At 34.5% G+C, this 23,605-nt stretch overlaps 1 pseudogene; it reads left to right on the plus strand.

The window, feature by feature from the left end:
- The window catches only part of LOC123246445, a 31,940-nt pseudogene extending 10,887 nt beyond the window's left edge, over nt 1-21,053 (plus strand).
- Nucleotides 21,054-23,605: the final 2,552 nt, after the last annotated feature.

Here is a 23,605-nt window from a genome sequence, read left to right on the forward strand (position 1 = left end):
TATATATATATATATATAATTTCAATGTCCTTGTGTACTGCTGACTACCTGAAATGGTAATGCATATTGCCATCAAAAAATTCTTAATCTTGTGTGATTATTATTCATATATAACCATAAATATTCCATAGAATACTTCTCCAGTATATTTCTCTACATGTAACACTCTAGAGGACCAACACCAACCTCAGAATATCCATCTATCCTTAATATATGAGCAGCCAGCTGTTTCTAATCATGTATCTCTTAGTAAATAAAAGTTATTTTTGCATTTAAGACATTAGATAATATGCTGCGTCAGGACCACCAGTCTGACAACAATTAGGGTTCCTGAAGGCTCATAAGAAGAAAGAAGCATGGGGGAATGATAAGAAGAAAGCAGTGGGGTAGGGAGGACTGAGTCAGCTGATGGCAACCAAGACAACTTTATTAGAAGTTACATCTTCTTTTATAGGGGGAGAAAAACCAGCTGAGGCTTCAACATGATACATACACAAGAGTTTACCTGGGCTACATGATACATACATACTCAGGGGTTTCTAGGGATATTGTACACAAACATGACCTACATGGAGAAGGGAAAGAAAGGAGGGAAGTGTGGTTAGGTATCTTCTGCTCTATGTCCCCGAGCTTTGCTCAGGGTTTCTCAGGCTTTGCCTGCTACATTTTGTCCCTTTTTATTTAAATTTGACAAGCAAAGATGAAGTAAATAAATTCTTGATTTAAATTCTTGAATTTGGAGAGTATAGATGTTTGGGTCTGAATACCATCAACTGGGAGTACACAATGGATGGGGCCCTCTGAAATAGCTGGGCTGGGGTCAAAACAAAGTGGGAGGAAAATAAACTAGGTCGGTCCTTTTTGCTCTGTTATTTGCTTTTGACTTGTCCCCAAATTATGTGTATTGTGGCTTGGGTCCTTGTCATTTGTGGTCTCCACAGTACATGGTTCCTGAGCATCCTCTGCTGCATCTGTCTGATGCTCTGACTTGATGAGCTGGGTGTATAGCCAAGCTTATTCCATTCCTATGTAGATAAAAATAAAACCTTGACCACCATGTTATAATTCTGTAAAAGATTGATAGGTTTGGTTTGGGTGATGTTCCTTTCAAATATCACATGGTATTCCCCCTTTTTGTTTTTAAATTTGGGTCATATAGCCATAGTAGCTTCAGTTGAGATCCACAGCCTTATTGCTTTATATGACAAGTTTCACCAATTACTCTTAATTAGCCAATTGTGTTACTAAAATTTCCATAATCCAAACAAACATCTGTTGTACCTATTTTCTCAGTCTGATGACTTCTCACTACCTTACAAGTCTGCATAGAAAATATCTACTCTTTAAGGTCTACCCTCCTACAAATCAAACTGCCTAGTCCATAAGTGTCCATTCTATCAGAATCATTTCACAGCCTCTGAAAACTATCGTTATCCTCATTCGTAACAAAAATATCTTTTGTACAGTGTTATAACCTATTAACCCCAAACTTTTAAAGTACAAATCATAGATCATTTGGGAGTAAACCTGATCAAATTGTAACAAATTGCTTCTATAGGTTGCATGTTTCCAGATGATGTAATGAGAGACATTGTATCTGTCTTTTTAGGTTCATATATAGGTTCACATGTGCTCTTTCCTGCTTTTAAATCAATTCCAAAGTTATTGAGGCAATGTGTAATGATGTGTTTTGCTGCTTTACCAGGTAGGCAAGTAGAAAATAGGAACTGAGAAAAATATCTACTATAACATGAATATATGCCAACTTTTCAAATGATGGAACCTGTGTAACATTCATTTGCTGTAGATGATTGCAGAGCAAATCTTTTGGATTTATGACATGAGAGGGGAGGGATATCACAGGTGGGCATGTTTGGTACTGCCTTACTATTTGGCTAGTTCTCTGTTCAAAGAGAAGACTTTCTTTAAGGCATTAGCAAGCTGATGAAGCATCAAATGAGATTCATATATTTTACAGTGACTAAGATTTAATGTCTTTATGTTTAATTTTAAACTCCAATGAAATTTTTCCTTTTATCCTAAAAAATCCTTACTTAAAAGGATGACATCATCTGAACCCTATATCCTTACACTTTATCTCAATCACATCAGATATTAATTTTAGTTCTTTGTACAAATTTATGAATGAAGATAAACACTTGGAATTGAATCAAAATTTTTGTATAGGCAGGTTGCACCAAAATATTGATTTAGAAAATTTTTGAAGATTTAGAAAATAGAAAATTTTATAGATATTAAATATCTCTTCCATCCCATATTTTTTCATTTTTAAAAGTAAACATAAATTTTTTCAATTTACCCAAATCTTTTTAATATTATATCTACTTCTCAAAGTTGGTACTAAATTCTTATCCATCTATATGCTTTATTGATCTTTAATATTCTTTTAAGCAGCAAGCCCCTATTAGGACAAATTAGACTGGATAAAATCTTTTAGGTACATTCAACCCTACAAACCTCTAAACATTGCTTATTCCATATCTCAATGAGAACAAACCTCTTCTTCATGAAACCTTAGAAATTCTTCTGAAATGTTAGTGACTGATAAACAATTTGCAACAGAGTCACTTTTAGCTTCACTCATGATTAGCTTCAGTCATGATTCCAAAATCATTTGTGATTTCAAAAACCAAATGTATCAACCTTAACCTTTGAATATTATCCAATTGTAGGATTAAATTATCCCTTTCCTGTCTTTATTATTTCTACCTCTCTTTCCTCATGGCCATCGAGGAAGAGAAGGAAAGAAATGTTTGACATATCTGTTTTCTTGCCTCTGACTTATTTGAATCAGAGGCTAAAACTCTTTTTTGTCTAATCAATGAAATTATCTCAAAGTTTAGGAGACTCAAAAATACACACACACACACACACACACACACACACACAAACAAATGCTGTTTCTAAATTTCCCAAACAGTCTTTTGTCTGTCTTCCTCATCTTTCCAAAACAAATGAGAAAGAGAGAGAGAGAGAGAGAGAGAGAGAAGAGAGATGCAAAAGACCTCTTCTATCTGAGGCTTGTTTTCCCTAAAATTAAAACCTCCCAGTATTCACAGACAACATAAAACATAAAATATACTTCATAGACAACATAAACAGACAACAGACATATAAAACAATTGTCTTTCTGGATATTTCATACACTCTCTGACAACATGGAACATAGAACATAGACATAATAAATGATTACTAGAACTTTTTTTATTTTTGTTTCTAACTACCTCTCTGTTTTGCACTATTCCTTTACTTGTGAGTTACATTCTGCACAACTGTTTCATTTAGAATTGTTTCTTCAAAGAATAGACTGACTCTTCTGGTCTCCAGTTTTTCAGAAAAGGAAAATCTTTTTTTTAGTTAATGGAGTGACTATAAACTGTGGCTCAGTCAGGAATAATTGTATGACTTTCTTCCATGAATTATCAATTTTGCCACTAATTGATAGAATAGAATAATGGACTTTTGAAGAGTTGATGAAAGATGTATTCACTCAAGTGGACCATGACTCTGATATATTACCACAGAGAGGGTGTATTGTGTTGGTAAGATTAATAGACTGACAGGAAGGGAAATATCTATTTTATGTACTTGAGTATTAGTAAGAGCTTGATTAACTAGTGTAGACCCTGTTGAAGAAAATTAATATCCCCTAACGATTTTTGAAAGTCATTAAGAGTTTTAAGGTGAGCTGTCCTGATAACAATTTGCTATAGCCTAATTTGAGTTCCTTGAATTATCACTCTCTCTGGGGCAATTACCAATTGATTTTTTTCCAAAGACTGCAGGAATTCTTGATGAATTTCCTGTAAAACCAGTTTTTCTGGATGGCCATAAGTCTGAGGATTTTTCTCTGATCGATGCTGCTGCCTGCCTTACATACTTTTGACACAAGGTGGGGTCATTGCCCCTACTTTGAGGGAGATATTTCCACTGAAAATGTTTCATGGACTCTTGTAATTTGTCATAGGGTAGCTTGAAGGCAACATATTTACAATCCTCCAGGTGTAAAAGAATAGAGAAAAACAATCTTTTAGACATACAATTTTAATATTAAAGTCTTTTGGAATGGCTGAAATTGCTAGAAGATCTGGTCATAACAGAGCCATAATTTCCATTACTTGAATTTATATAGTTAGTAAATTTTTTGTAATTGGGTATTACTAAATTTGGTGCCTCCCAACTATTTCTTCCCATACTCTATTGAATTTCCCTGCCACTGGGGTGGGGGAGGGGGAGGTCCTTCTCACCTGATATTTCTTCATGCTCTTTGGCCACTGGTGGAAGGTTCTCTTTATCTGAAACTCCTCAAAGTATATTTGGGGAGGGGGCACATTGGGCACCACTTGTTAGGACCACTGGCCTGACAATGATCAGCGATCCTAAAGGCTGATATAAAGAACAAAGTATGGGGGAAGGACAAGACTAAAGCAGTGGGTTTGAGAGGACTGTGTCTGCTGATGGCAACCAAGGCAACTTTATTAGAAGTCACATCTTCTTTTATAGGGGGAGAAAAACCAACTGGGGCTTCAATAAAATCTTTCCATATTCATAGTATGTCATATATGTATATCATGCATGCATTTACCTTTTTGGTCATCATTTCTAGGTTACATCTTATGCAGGGATTAGAGAATTGCAATTCTCCAATCCCTGTATAAGATGTACCTTAGAAAAAAATCACTGATGTATGTCATTGCATTATGGTCTCTTAAGGTCTCTGTTAGGCCTTACTTGTTACTATGAATATGGAAAGATTGCATTGAAGCCCCAACTGGTTTTTCCCCCTATAAAAGAAGATGTAATTTCTAATAAAGTTGCCTTGGTTGCCATCAGCTGACTCAGTCCTCCCAACTCCACTGCTTTAGTCAAGGAAGATCTCATGAAAGTCATGGAAGACCTTGCCGTCTACAACAAAATTCACATTTCTGTGAGCTAGAAATATAACAAAGAATTTAGTAATAGGGACCTCTTCTGATTCCTTTCATCTTTCCTTTCTTTTGTTGCCTTCTATTTACCCCCTCCTTTCACATTTACTTGCCCAGGCCTTGACTTTTAGTATCCTTTATCACCCTGACTGTCATGGATTAGTGTTTCTTTTGTAAACATCAAATAATGGCCACACCATATTACCTTGTAGACATAGGACCTTTATTGCTACCTGTTTTTGACATGATGCCCAGTTTCATTTCCCTTTATGAATCATGTACTACTTACATGTCAATGATCTGGAAATTAAGCAATTGCTTCATGACTCTCAGACAACACTGAGATAAGAACTATTAATCTAAAGTGTGCTACTTGCTGCTATTAAGCCCTATGATTTTTGATGTAAGCTTGTGGTTGTGTATGTTCAGATCATCATAGTAAAAAGGGCACTGAATTTGGAATTAGTAGATTTACATTCAGGTTCTGTTTCTGTTTCTTTTGTTGTGTATGACATTAGAAAAGACACTAAACCTTTCAAGACCTGAGGGTTTTTTGGTTTAATCGTCAAAATAAGAGTTTTGGACTATATGACCTCTAAGTTTTCTTCCAGCCTTACATTCTACAGTATGACATGGGGGATTGGCAAGTACCAGGAATACATAGTATATAATATGTGAATTAAATTAGATGATTTTTGCTAAAGTCAGAATGAGGGCTCTGTGGATTAACAAAGATGGACATTTTGATTTGGTTGCCTAGCCAACATTGATGGAGGGTTTTAATGTGCCGATTGTGCATATATGAACCCTACTTTCCTTATAATACCGCTGGAAGAATGATGTCACCCTCTGCCTCCTTAAATTCATGCCTACTTCCAATAGCTTGAAGTAGATCAATTCTCCTGATTTATGTAACTTTAAGGAAAATTGCCTTTCAAAATTACTCAACCCAATACTTTGTTTCACATTCTTTACAAGAGACAATAATGAATAGTTTTTGTATAAATAATATGATCACCATATATAGATACATACATATATATTATATTCATAAGCAAACTGGAATTTAAGTGTATATTCTCCTGAAGTACATAAACTTGAAAAGTACTTAAATCAAAATAAGTATTTCATGGGGCTATAAAAATATTACATATCTTTCCTCTATGTAATGATGATGTCCTTCAATGTTCATAGGTATATTTTTAGAGTAAGAATAAAGCTTAGATATATATTTCTTTAAAAAACCCTTACCTTTTGTCTAAGTATTAGTTATAAGACAGTAGAGCAGCAATGACTAGGCAATAAGAGTTAAGTAACTTGCCCAGTATCATATAGCTAGGAACACAGTTCTCCAAAATCCAGGTCTAGCACTCTATCCATTGGCTACCTAGCTTTCCCCAGCCTTAGATATCTCCTAGGCCAAGTCCTTCATTTTATATATAATAATTAAGAATTAAGAATGACAAAGCAAAAGCAAAATGTCCAAAATAACATTACTTAGTCATAAAGTCAGGGATGAAACCCACATTGTGTAATTTCTAGTCCAATACTCTTCCCACTATACTCCCTTGTCTTTTAATCTCCCTTATTAAGTCCAGATTCTTTCAACTAATCCCAGGGGAAGCTGATTCATTTAAAATAATGAGCAGACTTTCTAGTGTTTATTCTAACAAAAGGGGAGCCCCCTTCATATTTTCCCTTTCCTTAAAAGTTCAAACAATGTAGATATTCAGGGTTCTGCTACCATTTTTCGATCTTAGTTTTTAGAAAGTTGTCTATCCTTTAGGCTAGGCTAGCATCCTTAATTCTAGTATCTATCTGAGTAACATAGAATCATCTGTCTCTCCTATTCTTCTAAGCCAAAATTACAGTAGTATAGAGAGTTATGGGGTTATTTTTCTTGTATTTTTAACTATAGGTTGACACTTCTATCTTGAGTTTGAAATGGAATTGGAAAATTGAAGGAGAAATAGGTGGAGAAAAAGAAATGAGGAAGAACAATCATGGAAGTTCCTTTATTTCCCACTTCTAAATGTTTCAGTGGAGAAAAATGAGTAGTAAATTGAACAAGACTAAATTGCAAATGATGTTAATGATTAACTTATTCACAGTACTTTCTTCCAAAAGAAGGAATTCCAGAAGACTTCATAACCTTGACTATCTTCTGTCCCAGAAAATTAAGATCTCAAGCTACTGTTTTCCTCTTCACTACTAAACAACAACAAAATTTTTCTAATAATATCCTCTCGCTCTAGGACAGTGAGAAGTTTGTCAACTAAAATAAAGGATACTTTGCCCAGAAAACACTTATTCTAGGCATCCTTTAATCCCTTGTTATCCTTTTGTTCTTGATCTTATCATCTTTAGTAGACAAAATATCAAAAATGCAGGATTATGTGCAATGATCAATGAGTAGTTATAATGATTACCATGACTTGCTTTGTTCCCAGGTTCTGTTAACCTTTAGTTCTCATTATATTTGGATAATTTGCTTTATCCTACTGTGTTTCTTAAGAGTGTCTCAACAGACCTCTATACTTAGGTCCTCCTCACTTAGGCTATATCATATTTAAAATGAATGGTAGAAACTTTTTCCCAGAGCTTCTTAATTGCTTTACGATGCCATGTGATCTAGTATGGTAAAAGTACTGGTCTTGGAGTCCAGAAACCCAAGTTAAATCCTGGCTCTGGCATTAGCTGTATAAACATAGGTAATGAACTTGACCTCTCTGAGTCACAATTTTCTCATCTTTAGACTGGTTATAATAATATTCATACTACTTACTTCAAAAAACTTCATTGAAGGAAATATATTGTAAACTTTAAAAACTATTGAAATTTGATGTATTATCTTCCCACCTGATCTGAGGAGGAATGTCATGTACAATGGACTCTGAAGTCTCTCAATTCCTATACATCTTTTTGTTTTGTTTTGTTTTAGTTTTTTTTTATTAATTTTTTATTTTTAGAAAAATTTTACATGGTTACATAATTCATGTTTTTACTTTACCCTTCACCCCTTCAAACTCTGCCCTCCCCATTGCTAACTCTCATTTCCACTGGTTTTAAGATGCGTGGTCAGGCAAGACTTATTTACATATTATTGATAGTTACATTGGTGTGGTCCTTTCAGGTCTACATCCCCAATCATGTCCTTATCAACCCATGTGTTCAAGCAGTTGTTTTTCTTCTGTGTTTCCTCTCCTGTAGTTCTTCCTCTGAATGTAGGTAGCATTCTTTTCCATAAATCCCTCAGAATTGTCTTGGGTCATTGCATTGCTGCTAGTACAGGTGTCCATTACATTCTATTTTATGACAGTGTATCAGTCTCTGTGTACAACATTCTTCTGGCTCTGCTCCTTTCACTCCGCATCAATTCCTGAAGGTCTTTCCAGTTCACATGGATTAATTCTTATACATCTTCCAATATTTGATTTAAAGTCTCTTGATTCTCGTGCTCACACACCAATCTTGTATTTAATCAGGACAACTTAAAGACCAAAGGCCTTATTAGAATCTCCCTAGATATGTAGTTTGCTCTACATACTGTAGTACAGAGAGAGGGGGTCAGAGCAGTTTTTGTAGGCTTTGGCTGAGTTCTGATGTCAGGAGTGTAGAATCTTGGAAGAAAGTTTCAGTTGGACCTGGGACCTTGTGGAGAGAATCAGGGCCAGCTGAGCTGCTTCTTCTCCTGTTTGAGATTGAAACGTAGCCTAGTTTTGGAGTATTTATTTGAGATTTGTTAATTTAGATAAACCCTTTGCATCTCCATACCCTACCTCATTTCCCTACCTTCCTTCCCTTACTTAAATGTCTGTGAGGAGTGAATAAGGAGAGTGAATCAGAGAGTAGTTTCAAATCTGTGAGGGTTCAGCTATACTCTTGCAGTACTTTATCTAGAGAGGTTAGGTAGTCATCATCATATTCCCTTTTGATTTCAAGATCACTTTGAGAGCTGAGGTAAGGCAGGACCTTGCTCAAACACCATCTCTGCTTCCCTTCCCCACCTGAGGTTTCTTTAAGCAACTGTTAGGGCTTCCTTTAATCCCCTTTACCTGACAATTTAACCTAAGAAGACAATAAACCCCTTTTCTGTTTAAAACAGACCTGTTAGTTACTTTGTCAGTTGATTAGTAAGAAAAGGGAAGAAGAGGAATAGAACCAACATACTCTGGGCTTGAAGGGAAGCCAAGGTATCAATCTTGAAGGAAGGTGTAACTTCAAAACAAGTCCCTTCCTGTGAAATTAACTAAAGCCTGTAGTTAATTTCAATCAATTTCCCTCAGTTTGTCTTTAGTCTAAGTCCTAGCCTATAAGCCCTGCTGCTCTTTACCTGTTTAAAATTAATTCCTCCTCTCCATGAAGATCTTTGTTACCTTCAGTGTTATACTCCCTGACTTCAGCCTCATATTATATCCTGAATCTTACCATTACATCCTACCTGCAACTCATCTTATCTACCTAGCAAGTCCCTGACAACATCCCTTTCAAATCCCTTTTAACCTAATCATCTTTCCCAAATTCACCCATTACAATAATGCCTTTCTATTAGAGGGGTTTTTTAAAATTTTTTAAACCCTTAACTTCTGTGTATTGACTTATAGGTGGAAGATTGGTAAGGGTAGGCAATGGGGGTCAAGTGACCTGCCCAGGGTCACACAGCTGGGAAGTATCTGAGGCCAGATTTGATCCTAGGACCTCCTGTCTCTAGGCCTGGCTCTCAATCCATTGAGCTGCCCCCTTCTATTAGAGGGTTTTAAGGGTTTCTGGATCTTCCTTTGGTGTTCCAACAAAAAAGCACAAAGGCAACAGGGATAATAGTTATTGGTTTAGCTTCATTCACTCTGAGAATAAACACTTATAGGATATAGGGAAAGGGTTTGGGTAACAATTCCCTGTTAGAATCTATGGTGGTGAAATGACACCAAGAGTAACTTGAAGGAATAAGAAAAACAGGATAATCTATACCACACAAAGAGGGCATGGGAAGGGGAGGGGATGAATACTATTATAAGAAGGAGAGGAAGAGAGTGTTAAAAGGAAATACTTAAACCTTACACTCAGCAGAATTAATCCTGAGATGGAAGAGTAGCTAGATACGTTGGGATATCAAATTCTATCTAATCCCACAGATAAAGTCAGAAGGTATTAACCAAGGGGGATAGTGTGGTGGGGAGTTCTTAAAGGGAGAGGGAATTCATTTGTCCTTAAAAAATAATGAGGGGAAAGAAGGGAGTGGAAAGGGTAGTAAACCAAGGGAGTGGACAAGGGGGATGGATTTAAAACAAACCAATGGGTTAAAAGGAAATAGTGTAAGAAGAAGGGGTAGAACTAGGAGAGGATACCAAAATGTTAGGGAATACTCAGCTTAAAATTATAACCCTGAATGTGAATGGGATGAACTCACTTATAAAACAGAAGCAAATAGCAGAGTGGTTTAGAAAATAAAATCCTAACATATGTTGCCTACAAGAAACACACATGAGGCAGGTAGACATACACAGGTTTAAGGTCAAGGGCTGGAGCAAAATATTTTTGGCTTCAAATGAGAAAAAGAAGGCAGGAGTGGCGATTATGATTTCTTTTTAAAAAAAAAAACCCTTAAATTCTGTGTATTGGCTCATAGGAGGAAGAGTGGTAAAGGTGGGCAATGGGGGTCAAGTGACTTGCCCAGGGTCACACAGCTGGGAAGTGTCTGAGGCTGGATTTTGAACCTAGGACCTCTCTTCTCTAGGCTTGATTCTCAATCCACTGAGCTACACAACTGCCCTGTGATTATGATTTCTGACAGCCAAAGTAAAAATAGATCTGATTAAAAGAGATAGGGAAGGTAATTACATCCTGATAAAAGGCAGTATAGATAATGAGGAAATAATAGTACTCAACATGTATGCACCAAATGGTATAGCATCGAAATTTCTAAAGGAGAAACTGGCAGAGCTCAAGGAGGAAATAGATAACAAAACCATACTAGTGGGAGATCTAAATATTCCTCTTTTGGATCTAGATAAATCAAACCAAAAAAATGAATAAGGAAGAGATAAGAGAGGTGAATGAAATCCTAGGAAAAATTAGAGTTAATAGATATGTGGAGAAAAATAAATAGGGACAAAAACGAATACACCTTCTTTTCAGCTGCACATGATACATTCACAAAGATTGACCATGTACTAGATATTAGAAACATGACAAACAAATGCAAAAGAACAGAAATAATAAATGTAATGTTTTCAGATCATAATGCAATAAAAATAATAATCAGTAATGGCACATGGACAGGCAAACCAAAAATTAATTGGAAACTAAATATTATTCTTCAAATCAAATAGTTAAAGAAGAAATCATAGAAAGAATTAATAATTTCATTGAAGAGAATGACAATGAAGAGACAGCCTACCAAAATCTGTGGGATGCAGCTAAAGCAGTACTCAGGGGAAAATTTATATCGTTGAGTGAATATAATAACAAATTAGAGAAGGCAAAGATCAATGAACTAGGGATGAAAATCAAAAACATTAAATGGGACCAAATTTAAAATCCCCAGCTAAAAATGAAATTACAGATTATAAAAATCAAAGGAGAAATCAATAAAATTGAAAGTAAAAGAACTATTGAATTAATAAATAAGACTAGAAGCCATCAAAGAACTCCCTAAGAAAAAATCCACAGGACCAGATGGATTCACAAATTAATTCTATCAAACCTTCAAGGAACAACTAATTCCAATACTATACAAACTATTTGACACAATAAGCAAAGAAAGAGTTCTACCAAACTCCTTCTATGACACAAATATGGTACTGATCCCAAAGCCAAGTAGATCAAAAACAGAGAAAGAAAATTACAGACCAATCTCCTTAATGAACATAGATGCAAAAATCTTAAAAAGAATACTAGCAAAAAGACTCCAGCAATGGGGGCAGCTGGGTAGCTCAGTGGAGTGAGAGTCAGGCCTAGAGACAGGAAGTCCTAGGTTCAAACCCGGCCTCAGCCACTTCCCAACTGTGTGACCCTGGGCAAGACACTTGACCCCCATTGCCCACCCTTACCACTCTTCCACCTATGAGATAATACACAGAAGTACAAGGGTTAAAAAAAAGACTCCAGCAAGTGATCAAGAGGGTTATTCCTTATGATCAGGTAGGATTTATATCAGGAATGCAAGAATGGTTCAACATTAGGAAAACCATTCACATAACTGACCATATCAACAAGAAAACCAACAAAACCCACATGATTATCTCAATAGATGCTAAAAAACCTTTTGACAAAATACAACACCCTTTCCTACTGAAAACACTAGAAAGTTTAGGAATAGAAGGGCCTTTTCTAAAAATAATAAATGGTATATATCTAAAACCATCAACAAACATCATCTGCAACAGGAATAAATTAGAAGCATTCCCAATAAGATCAGGAGTGAAACAAGCATGTTCATTATTACCTCTATTATTTAATATTGTACTGGAAACACTCGCAGTAGCAATTAGAGAAGAAAAAGAAATTGAAGGTATTAAAATAGGCAATGAGGAGACCACGCTATCACTCTTTGCAGATGACATGATGGTCTTCTTAAAAAATCCTAAAGAATCAACTAAAAAGTTAGTGGAAATAATCAACAACTTTAGAAAAGTTGCAGGATAAAAAATAAATACACATAAATTATCAGTATTTCTATATAATTCCAACTCATTATAGCAGGAAGAGTTAGAAAGAGAAACACCATTTAAAATCACCCTAGACAATATAAAATACCTAGGAATCTATCTGCCAAAACAAACACAGGAATTATAAGAACACAACTCTGAAACCCTTTCCACACAATTAAAACTAGATCTAAATAATTTGAAAAACATTTAATGCTCACGGGTAGGACAAGCTAATAAAAATGACCATTCTACCCAAATTAATTTACCTATTTAGTGCTATACCTTTCAATCTACCAAAATACAAATGTTTTCCAATTTTCCCAGCAGTTTTTGTTAAATAGCAGGGGTTTGTCCCAAAAGCTGGGCTCTTTGGGTTTATTGAAAACTGTCTTGCTGAGGTCACTTACCCCTAGTCTATTCCACTGATCCTCCTTTCTGTCTCTTCGCCAGTACCATATTGTTTTGATGACTACTGCTTTGTAGTACAGTTTAAGATGTGGTACTGCTAGGCCACCTTCCTTCATATTTTTTTCATTATTTCCCTTGATATTCTTGGTCTTTTGTTCTTACAAGTAAACTTTGTTATAGTTTTTTTCTAATTCAATAAAAAAGTTTTTTGGTAGATTGAAAGGTATAGCACTAAATAGGTAAATTAATTTGGGTAGAATGGTCACTTTTATTATATTAGCTTGTCCTACCCGTGAGCATTAAATGTTTTTCAAATTATTTAGATCTAGTTTTAATTGTGTGGAAAGGGTTTGGCTGCATCTACACCAAAGGATCAAAAATCATGGAATATGATATTCCAGAAAGAAGGGAATTAGGTCTACAACCAAAAATCATTTACCCAGAAAACACTATATTCTTGCAGGGGGCATTATAGTAATTTCATAAAATAGAAGATTTAAGCATTCCTGAAGAAATGAGCAGACTTAAACAGAAAATTTGATGGCCCAAGATATAACCCAAGAGAATTACCAAATGGTAATTAAGAAAGGAAAAAAATTAAGGGACCCAATAAGTTCAAATGATTTGTTTTCCTATATGAAAAGATGATATTGTTAACTCTTAAAAATTGTCATTATCATTGGGGTACCTAGAAGAAGTATACCTAGATGTTATAGTAATAAACTCTAATAGGAGGATGTGTCAAAAATATGAAAAAATAGAGGTAAAAAGAGGATAATACTAAGACAGTGATGGACAAACTTTTTAAAGAGGGGGCCAAAGGAAAGAAAATGCTCATCTGAGAGTATGTTTTTTATTATTTTTCTTCTATAATAATATTTTATTTTTCTTAGAAAAATTTTCCACGGTTACACGGTTTTTGTTTTTACTTTCCTCTTCATCCTCCTTCACCCACCCATATCCAATGCACATTTCCACTGGTTTTAACATGTATGATCAATCAAGACTCATTTAAATATTATTTATAGTTGCATTGGTGTGGTCATTTCAGGTCTACATCCCCAAACATGCCCGCATCAAACCATGTTTTCAAGCAGTTGCTTTTCTTCTTTGTTTCCACTCCTGCAGTTCTTCCTCTGAATGTGGGTAGCGTTCTTTTCCATAAATCCCTCAGAATTGTCCTGGGTCATTGTATTGCTGCTAGTACAGAAGTCCATTACATTCGGTTTTATCACAGTGTATCAGTCTCTATATACAATGTTCTTCTCCTTTCACTCTGCATCAATTCCTGGAGGTCTTTCCAGTTCACATGGAATTCCTCCAGTTTATTATTCTTTTGAGCATAATAGTATTCCATCACCAACATATACCACAATTTGTTTAGCCATTCCCCAATTGAAGGGCATCCCTTTGTTTTCCAGTTTTTTTGCCACCACAAAAAGGGCGGCTATAAATATTTTCATAAAAGTCTATTTATCTATGATCTCTTTGGGGTACAAACCCAGCAATGGTATGGCTGGATCAAAGGACGGGCAGTCTTTTAGAGCTCTTTGGGCATAGTTCCAAATTGCCATCCAGAATGGTTCCACCAGTAATGCATTAATTTCCCAATTTTGCCACAAACCCTCCAACATTCATTACTCTCCCCTTCTATCATTTTAGCCAGTCTGCTAGGTGTGAGGTGATGCCTCAGAGTTGTTTTGGCTTGTTCTACCAAATTACTTTTATGACACAAATAGGGTACTGATTCCAAAGCCAGACAGATCTAAAACAGAGAAAGAAAACTACAGACTAATTCTCCTTAATAAATATAGATGCAAAAATCTTAAATAAAACATTAGCAAAAAGACTCCAGCAAGTTATGATGATTATTCACTATGATTAAGTAGGATTTATATCAGGAATGTAAGGATGGTTTAATAATAGGAAAACGATTCATATAATTGACCATATCAATAATCAAACCAACAGAAATCACATAATTATCTCAATAGAGGCAGAAATAGCCTTTAACAAAATACAACACCCATTCCTTTTGAAAACACAAGAAAATATAGGAATAAATGGGCCTTTCCTAAAAAAAAAAAGAGTATTATATATTTAAATCCATAAGCAAGTATCATCTGCAATGGGGACAAGTTAGAAACCTTTCCAATAAGATCAAGAGTAAAGCAAGGATGCCCATTATCACCTCTATTATTTAATATTGTACTAGAAATGCTAGGAATAGCAATTAGAAAAAAAGAAATTAAAGGGATTAAAGTAGGCAATGAGGAGACTAAAGTGTCACTCTTGGCAGATGATATAAGGGTCTACTTAAAGAACACCAGAAAATCAAATAAAAAACTAGTGGAAATAATGAGGAACTTTAGAAAAGTTGCAAGGTACAAGATAAACCTATGTAAATCATCAACATTCTATATATTCTTAACAAAATTCAGTAGCAGGAATTAAAAGGAGAAACTCCATTTAAAATCACTCTGGACAATATAAAATATTTAGAAATTTATCTACCAAGATAAACACAAGAATTATATGAAAACAACTGTAAAATCCTTTTCCCACAATTAAAACTAGATCTAAATAATAGGAAAAACATTAATTGCTCATGGGTAACATGGGTAGTATGAGCAAATATATTAAAAATGACAGTCCTACCCAGATTAACTTACTTATTCAGTGCCTTATGTACTACCAAGTAGCTTTTTTATAGAATTGGAAAAATTTATAACAAAGTTAATTTGGAAGAACAAACGAACAAGAATATCAAGGGAAATAATGAAAAAAAGTGAATGAGGATGCTTAGCAGGATCATATCTTAAAATGTACTATAAATAAATGGTCATCAAAAACAATATAGTACTGGCTAAGATACAGAAGGGAGGATCAGTGGAATAGACTTGGGGTAAATAACTTCACCAGGATAGTGAATGATAAACGCAAAGATCCCAGTTTTTATTACAAGAACTCAGTAGTTGACAAAACTTCTCGGGAAATTGGAAAACAGTATTGGAGAGATTAGATTTGTTCTACATCTCACACCCTATACCAAGATAAATTCATTATGGGTAAATGATTTAAATATGAGGAGGGAAATTATAAGTAAATTTGGTGAACTTAGCATAGCATACTTGTCAGATATATGGGAAAGGAAAGAATGTAAGACCAAGCAATAGAGAGAGAATATTACAGAATATAAAATGAATAATTTTAATTACATTAAATTAAAAATGTTTTGTGCAAACTAACCAACAAAACCAGAATTGGAAGGGAAGCAATAAATTGGTAAAATATCTCCATAACAAAAACCTTTGACTATCATCTAATTTTTCAAATTTATAAGGAGCTAAGTCAATTGTACAAAAAATTAAACCATTCTTTAGTTGATAAATAATCAAGGGACATGAATGGTCAGTTTTCAGATAAAGAAATCAAGACTATCAATAAACACATGAAAAAGTGTTCTACATCTCTCATAATTAAAGAAATGCCAATCAAAACAACTCTGAAGTACCAAATCACACCTAGCAGATTGGCCAATATGACAGTAAAGGAAAATAATAAATGTTAGAGGGCTTGTGGCAAAATTGGGACATTAATGCCTTGCTAGCGGAGCTGTAAATTGACCCAAACATTCTGGAGGGCAATTTGTAACTATACCCAAAGGACTTTAAAAGTCTGCCTGGCCTTTTATCCATCAATACCATTGATGGGTTTGTATACCAAAGAGATAAGGAAATATAGGTGTACAAAAATATTTATACCTGTATGTTTTGTGATGGCATTTTTTTTTCTTTAGGAAGGTATTATATGACTTCATCTACTCTATTCAAGGCTTACCATCACTGAGACCCTATTAAAAGTGAGACTATTTTGAAACAAGGTCCCTTCATTACTTCTAGTAACTAATTCCTCTTAGAAGCCAAGATGAATCATGCCACAGAGGTTTATGTTATTGTAATGTTTTAGTATACACATTAGCAGTGTGTGCCTATTTATAACATTTAGAGAGGTGTTATTTACTGTTTTTGATTGCAGTGAGAAAAATTTATCTCATCAACTTATAGTACATCCTCAAATTATCCTGTCCTATATGCAGGATCTATGTCAACTTGATTGGAATTTACAAATAACAAGAGACAACAGCTGTCAAGCATCTGTATCAGGAAAAGAATAGCATAATTTGAGAAGGAATGATAAGTTAGCTATTTTTTTCCCCAATGGCATCAAGAACACTAAATAACCTATCTATAGATAACAGGAATCAAATTATAAATATTCATAATAATGCACAAGCAGAAGTTTCAAATTCGTCAACTTTCAGATAAAAGAACATACACACACATACACAAACTTTCTTAGGTTTCTGAAATGTCAAGAAGTCCTTCACATGAATTAAATTTCAAAAATTAGTGACATGAGAGAATCATGTAAAAGTGAAGGATAAGCAAAAGTAAAATTTTTGTATACCAAATGCTAAATACTCTTGTTGCCTGTACTACAAATCCAGACAAAGTTAGTTTTTCTGGGTCAAGACAGGTCTTTTAGTGGGATCTTTCAAAGCCCATTTTATACACAGCCATCAAACTTCACCTGTGACAACTTTGAGTCAGTTGCTTCAAGAATGTGCTATCCTTGAACGGAGTTTACCCTAAAAAGACTGTGCCATTAGTTATTGAAGGTGTAGAGGGCATCCTTAATCTTTTGCTTATCAGATTTTTCATATCCTTGCTCACTTTGGTTGGTTTTCATTCTGTGATCTATGATTTGTGACCTGCTCCTCAAATCATCCTTGCTTCTAAGGAAGTTCTTTCAAAGGAAGGAAAATTAAGCTTCTAAGGGAAGGATTCACAATATCCATTTGAGAAGGTTTGAGTGAAAAACACTCGTCACTTTCCTCACTTTCCCCTGAAGTCAGGTGCCTGTTGCTATATTAATGTGGGTTTGGAAACAGAATTTCTGGTTTGGAGATTGCTCTAGCTACTCCCTCTGTGACCATAGCCAAGCCATTTTTTTACTTTCTCACATCACAGTTTCATCATCCATGAAATTAGAGGATTGAACTGGAAGACTGCAGAAGTCCCTTTTAATTCTCTTTCCTATTGTTATCTTCTGAGCATGAGAATCTCTTCCTATTGGGGAGTATAATCTCCTTCAAAATATTCAGAGTGTGAGCAAATGGAATGCTGGAGCCCAATTACTCTGACTTATAGTTCTCTGCTCTCCACAGGTTAAATAACAAAAATAAAGGAACAATTAGCCATCTCAAAGAATGAGAGATGCTCTTACTTGACCACATCAATTATTATTCCTTAAGCAATTCTTCCTAATTGTTGTTGAGAAAATATAGAAAAAATGTTAATAGTTTTGTTTATCTTTACTGAATCCAAAAGATGAGCAATGGGACAAGGTGGGCTTTATTGCTCAAACTTTTTGTTATCAGAATAAAGTAAAGGACTGAGTACTGGATATGGAATCAAAGGACCTGGGTTAAAGTTGTTGTTCTACCATTAAACTCTCTTTTGTCCTTAAATATTTCCTCTCTAAAATGAGGACAGTTGAATCTAATGACCTCTTAGGGACCAGGAGGTAGTATAACTATGTTCTATGAAGTTTCATGAGAATAAAAACCTATTTTGAAATCCTTAAATGATGGTCTTTGTTTTTAATGGGAACCCCGGGAATAATTGTCAAAACAAAAACAAAGACAAACAAATTAAAATAAAATCCTAAATGACAACATGTTGTAGAGGAAAGAACACTGAACTGTAGCTCAGAAATTCTAGCTACAACTCCCTGCTCTGCCATTTACTAGTTGTGTGGCTATAAACCCATTCACCTCATCTCTTTGATCCTGAGTTTCCTCATCTAGAAAATAAGGATAATCATATTTATAATAATGGCTACTGGGGGTGATTATGAAAAAAACACTTTGTAAGTTGGAAAATGCTATATTAAGTATGGACAATACAAAAGACCGAAGAATATTTTGGTAACTATCCTACAAAGTGGATAGAGTGGCCCAATTAGATTAATCCCAACATCAATCCATTCCAAAATCCATATATCCAAAAAATATTTTTGCTGTCTAAATTTCTTTGTTTTTCTAGAGTACTTAACTTATAATCATATTTCTTAATGAATCTCCTTAATTCAACTGACTAACTCATTGACTAACACTCTATACATCCACCTATTTAGTTCAACTCATCACTTTTTCCCTTCATTCCCCTGAGCACTTTAACATTTAATCCAGTGTCTAAAATCCATCCCTTTAACTTACTCCTAAAGATGCACACCAAAACCACTTTACGGAGGCAATATTCCTCTTTTTTCTCAGAAGACATTATCATAAAAAACATCATTGTTTGTCTTTACACTCTTCTCCCATTTCATGTCACCAACATACTCATTAAAATTGTTTTACCTTGTGGGATTGTGGCCAAAAAAAGAATTAAAAACAGTAGAAAGAAAATAATCTTCATGACCGAATGTGTTGCCCCAAAAGTCAGCCAGGCCAGAGAGCAAATGGGAATCCTTTATAAGGGGAAGGCCAAGGTGCTTTCTTTTATATTTCTTCCCTGTGTTATGAGTTGTTATGAGTTGAATCAGTCATGTATATCAAAAGTTGACTCACGTTCTGTTTAGCAATGCCCCAGGCAAAAGTGTTAAAAGTTGCTTTCCTCTTCAACAGAAAATATGACATACCAATGTCATCCCAACATAGTATGCTTTTCAGTTTCACAGTTTTGCAGGAGTTTGTGGGCCATGGTATTCCATCAATAAACCAATCAACAAGCATTTATTAAGTAACTATAATAGGCCAGACACTGTTAGCACCAGGGACACAAAGATGAAAATAAAGCAGTCCCTGTTCTAATGAAGATTATCTTTTACCAAGAGAGAAAATATGTGCATGTCAAAGTATTTATAAAATATGAACAAAATAAGTTCAAAAGAGTTGGACAGTGGCTGAGAAAAGTGATATAAGAATTCTGTAAGGAAGGGCTTTATGCAGAAGATGGATTGAAGTTGAGCTTTGAATGAATGTAGGGAATCTAAAAGGTGAGAGATGCATTGATCAATTAATAAATATTTGTTAAAAAACTACTATGTGCCAGACACTATTCCAACTGCTAGAGATACAAAATAAAAGCAAAATTCAGTCCCTGCCTTCAAAGAACTAATAATTCAGTGGGGTAAACAGTATATGAATATAGACAAAACAAACTATTTATAGGATAAATAGTAATTTCTTAACAGAGGGAAGGCACTTGAAGTAATTGGGGTTTGGAAAGGCTTGTAGGAAAGACTTGGAATATAAAGGAAGCTAAAGACATTAATAGATGGAATTGAAGAGGGAGAATATTCTAGATATGGAGGATAGAAAGATAGAATTCTCAGAGCTGAGAGTGTCTTATTGGTGGACCAGACAAGTGTCACAATGACATGAAGAGTACATGTTGACGAGTAAGATTAATATGATTAGAAAAGTAGGAAGGGGCTATGCTTATGAAGGGTTTTGAATGCCAAACAAAGCATTTTGTAGTTAATTATGGAGGCAACAGGAAACCACTGGATTTCACTGAGTAGGATTTTAACATTATACCTCTTGTGCTTTAATAAAATTACTTCATTGGCTGACTGGAGAATGAAATTGAATGGGTAGACTTGATGCAGGCAGACCCAGAAGAAATCTATTACAATAGTCCATCTAGAAATAAGGTGATAAAAGTCAGAACAAGAGTGGAGGCAGTGCCAGAGGAGAAAAAGTGGCGTATTTGAACAAAAGCAAAAATTTTGGCTGCATAATATATGTCTGGAAAAATAGAAAAGAAACCAGGCTCATAAAATTTGTTATAGGCAAACAAACCATTTAGCATTTGTTCCAAAATTTAATAAGTAATCATTGATTTTACTGCAGGATACCATTAAAAATATTACTGTTTTTGAAAACAAATATCATCGGCAGCCTTATGAAGGAAGGATTGGAAGGGAGAGACATTTCAAACCAGAAGGCCAATCAAGATTTGATGGCAATAGTCAGTAAAAAAAAGTGATTGGGAGAGGTCACTAAAATGGGTGATCATATGTAAGTCATTGTGTGTACAGCATTTCATTAAATCTGAAAAAAAGAGTTCAGTATCTAGCTGAGGCCAGTTCTATCCCAAAAAAATCGCTTGGAGAAAAAGTCTTAGCCTGGTGGACCTTGAACTGCTCAGTATAAAAGGAAATTCAGGTACTTTGAGATGCAGGCTTCAGGTAACCTACCATCAGAAGGGAGGAAATCAATGAACCACAAAGGAAAATAAGAGGAAAACCTGAAATTACCAGAGATCTCGGGAGGAAGAAAATATAAAGTTCTTGCAAATAATCAGCTAAATCAAAAGGGAAAAACTTCAGAAAGAAATTTGACCTCTATATCTAGTAAATGAGTTCAGGTACCTAAGAATAAAACCTCAAAACAAATTAAAATGATCCAACACTTGATAAAGGACCCTATGTAGTTTAAGGAGAACATGGGACCATAACACACTGTTTCTGTGTAATTTAAAAAAGAAATAGGACTCATGATATACAAAAATAATAAGCAGAATAGAAAAAACTGAAAGGTGTCATGGCAAGTCTCAACAGAGAAACAAAAGAGAGAACAATGGAGTAGGAATGCAAATAAATATAAATGAATGACAATCTAGAAGAGAAACAAAAGGCAATCTTATTAAAAGGAAATATCCATCATATACCACAATTTGCACAACATTTTCCTCAATTGATGGAAACCCTCTCATTTTCCCATTTTTCACCATCACAAAGTGCATTGCTATAAATATTTTTGTACAAAAATTTTCCTTATTATCTCTATAGAGTATAAGTCCAACAGTGATATGGCCAGGTCAAAGGGTAAGCATTTTTTAAAAGTTCCTTCCTCATAGTTCCAAATTGCCATCCAAAAATGGTTGGACCAATTCACAACTCCACCAGGAGTGTATCACTGTCCCAGTTTTGCCACATTCTCTTCAAATTTTATCACTTTCTTTTGCTGCCATATTGACAGTCTTCTAGGTGTAAGGTGGTACCTCAGAGTTGTTTTAATTTGAATTTCTTTATTCAGGAAGGATTTAGAATCCTTATTCATGTGCTAATTAATAGTTTTAATTTCATCATATAAAAACTGGGTAGTCATATTCCTTGACCATTTGTCAATTGGGGAATGGCTAGATTTTTTTCTACATTTGATTTAGTTGTTTATATATTTCAAAAATTAAACCGTTGTCAGAGAGTTTTGTTATGAAAATATTCTCCCAATTTCTTGCTTTCCTTCTAATTTTGGTTGCATTGGTTTTGTTTGTACAAAACCTTTTACATTTGATATAATCACAGTCATGTATTTTACATTTTTCAATGTTCCCTATCTCATACTTGGTCTTAAATTCCTTCCTTTCCCAAAGATCTGACAGATATAATATTTTAGTTCACCTAATTAATTTATGATTTCACTCTTTATATTCATCTACTCATTTTGAATTTATCTTGGTATAGGATGTAAGATGTTGATCTAAACCTAATTTCTCCCATATTATTTTCCAATTTTCCCAGCAGTTTTTATCAAATAATGAGTTCTTGTTCCAAAAGCTGGGATATTTGAGTTCATTGAACACTAGCTTGCTGAGGTCATTTATCCCTAGTCTATTCCATTGATCCACCTTTCTGTCTCTTAGCCAGTACAATATTATTTTGATGACCACTTCTCTATAATAGAGTTTAAGATATGGTATTGCTAGCCCCCCCCTTCTTCACAATTCTTAAAATTATTTCCCTTGATATTCTTAATCTCTTGTTCTTCCAAATGAATTTTGTTATAACTTTTCTTCCAATTATATAGAAAAAGTTTTTTGGTAGTTTCATAGATATGGCACTGAATAAGTAAATTAATTTGGGAAGGACTGTCATTTTTATTGTGTTTGCTCATCATACCCATGAACAATTCATGTTTTTCCAGTTATTTAGATCTAGTTTTAATTGTGTGAAAAAGGTTTTGTAGTTGTGTTAATAATAATTCCTGTGTTTGTCTTGGCAGATAGATTCCTAAATATTTTATATTGTCTAGAGTGATTTTAAATGGAGTTTCTCTTTTTAACTCCTGTTGCTGAATTTTGTTGGGAATTTATAGAAATGTCAATGATTTACGTGAGTTTATCTTGTACCCTGCAACTTTGCAAAAGTTGCTCATTATTTTCACTAGCCTTTTAGTTTATTTTCTGTGATTATTTAAGTATACCATTATCTGCAAAGAGCGATATTTTAGTTTCCTCATTGCCTACTTTAATCTCTTCAATTTCTTTTTCTTCTCTAATTGCTATGGCTAGCATTTCTAGTACATTATTAAATAATAGAGGTGATAATGGGCATCCTTGCTTCACTCCTGATCTGATTGGGAAGGCTTTTAAATTGTTCCCATTGCAGATGATACTTGCTGATGGTTTTAAATATATATATATTTTTTTTATTTTGAGAAGGGTTCTTCTATTTCTATATTTTCTAGTGTTTTCAAAAGGAATGGATGTTGTATTTTGTCAAAGGATTTTTCTGCATCTATTGAGT

Source organism: Gracilinanus agilis, chromosome 4, assembly GCF_016433145.1.
Source record: "Gracilinanus agilis isolate LMUSP501 chromosome 4, AgileGrace, whole genome shotgun sequence".
In the NCBI taxonomy this organism is placed as follows: Eukaryota; Metazoa; Chordata; class Mammalia; order Didelphimorphia; family Didelphidae; genus Gracilinanus; species Gracilinanus agilis.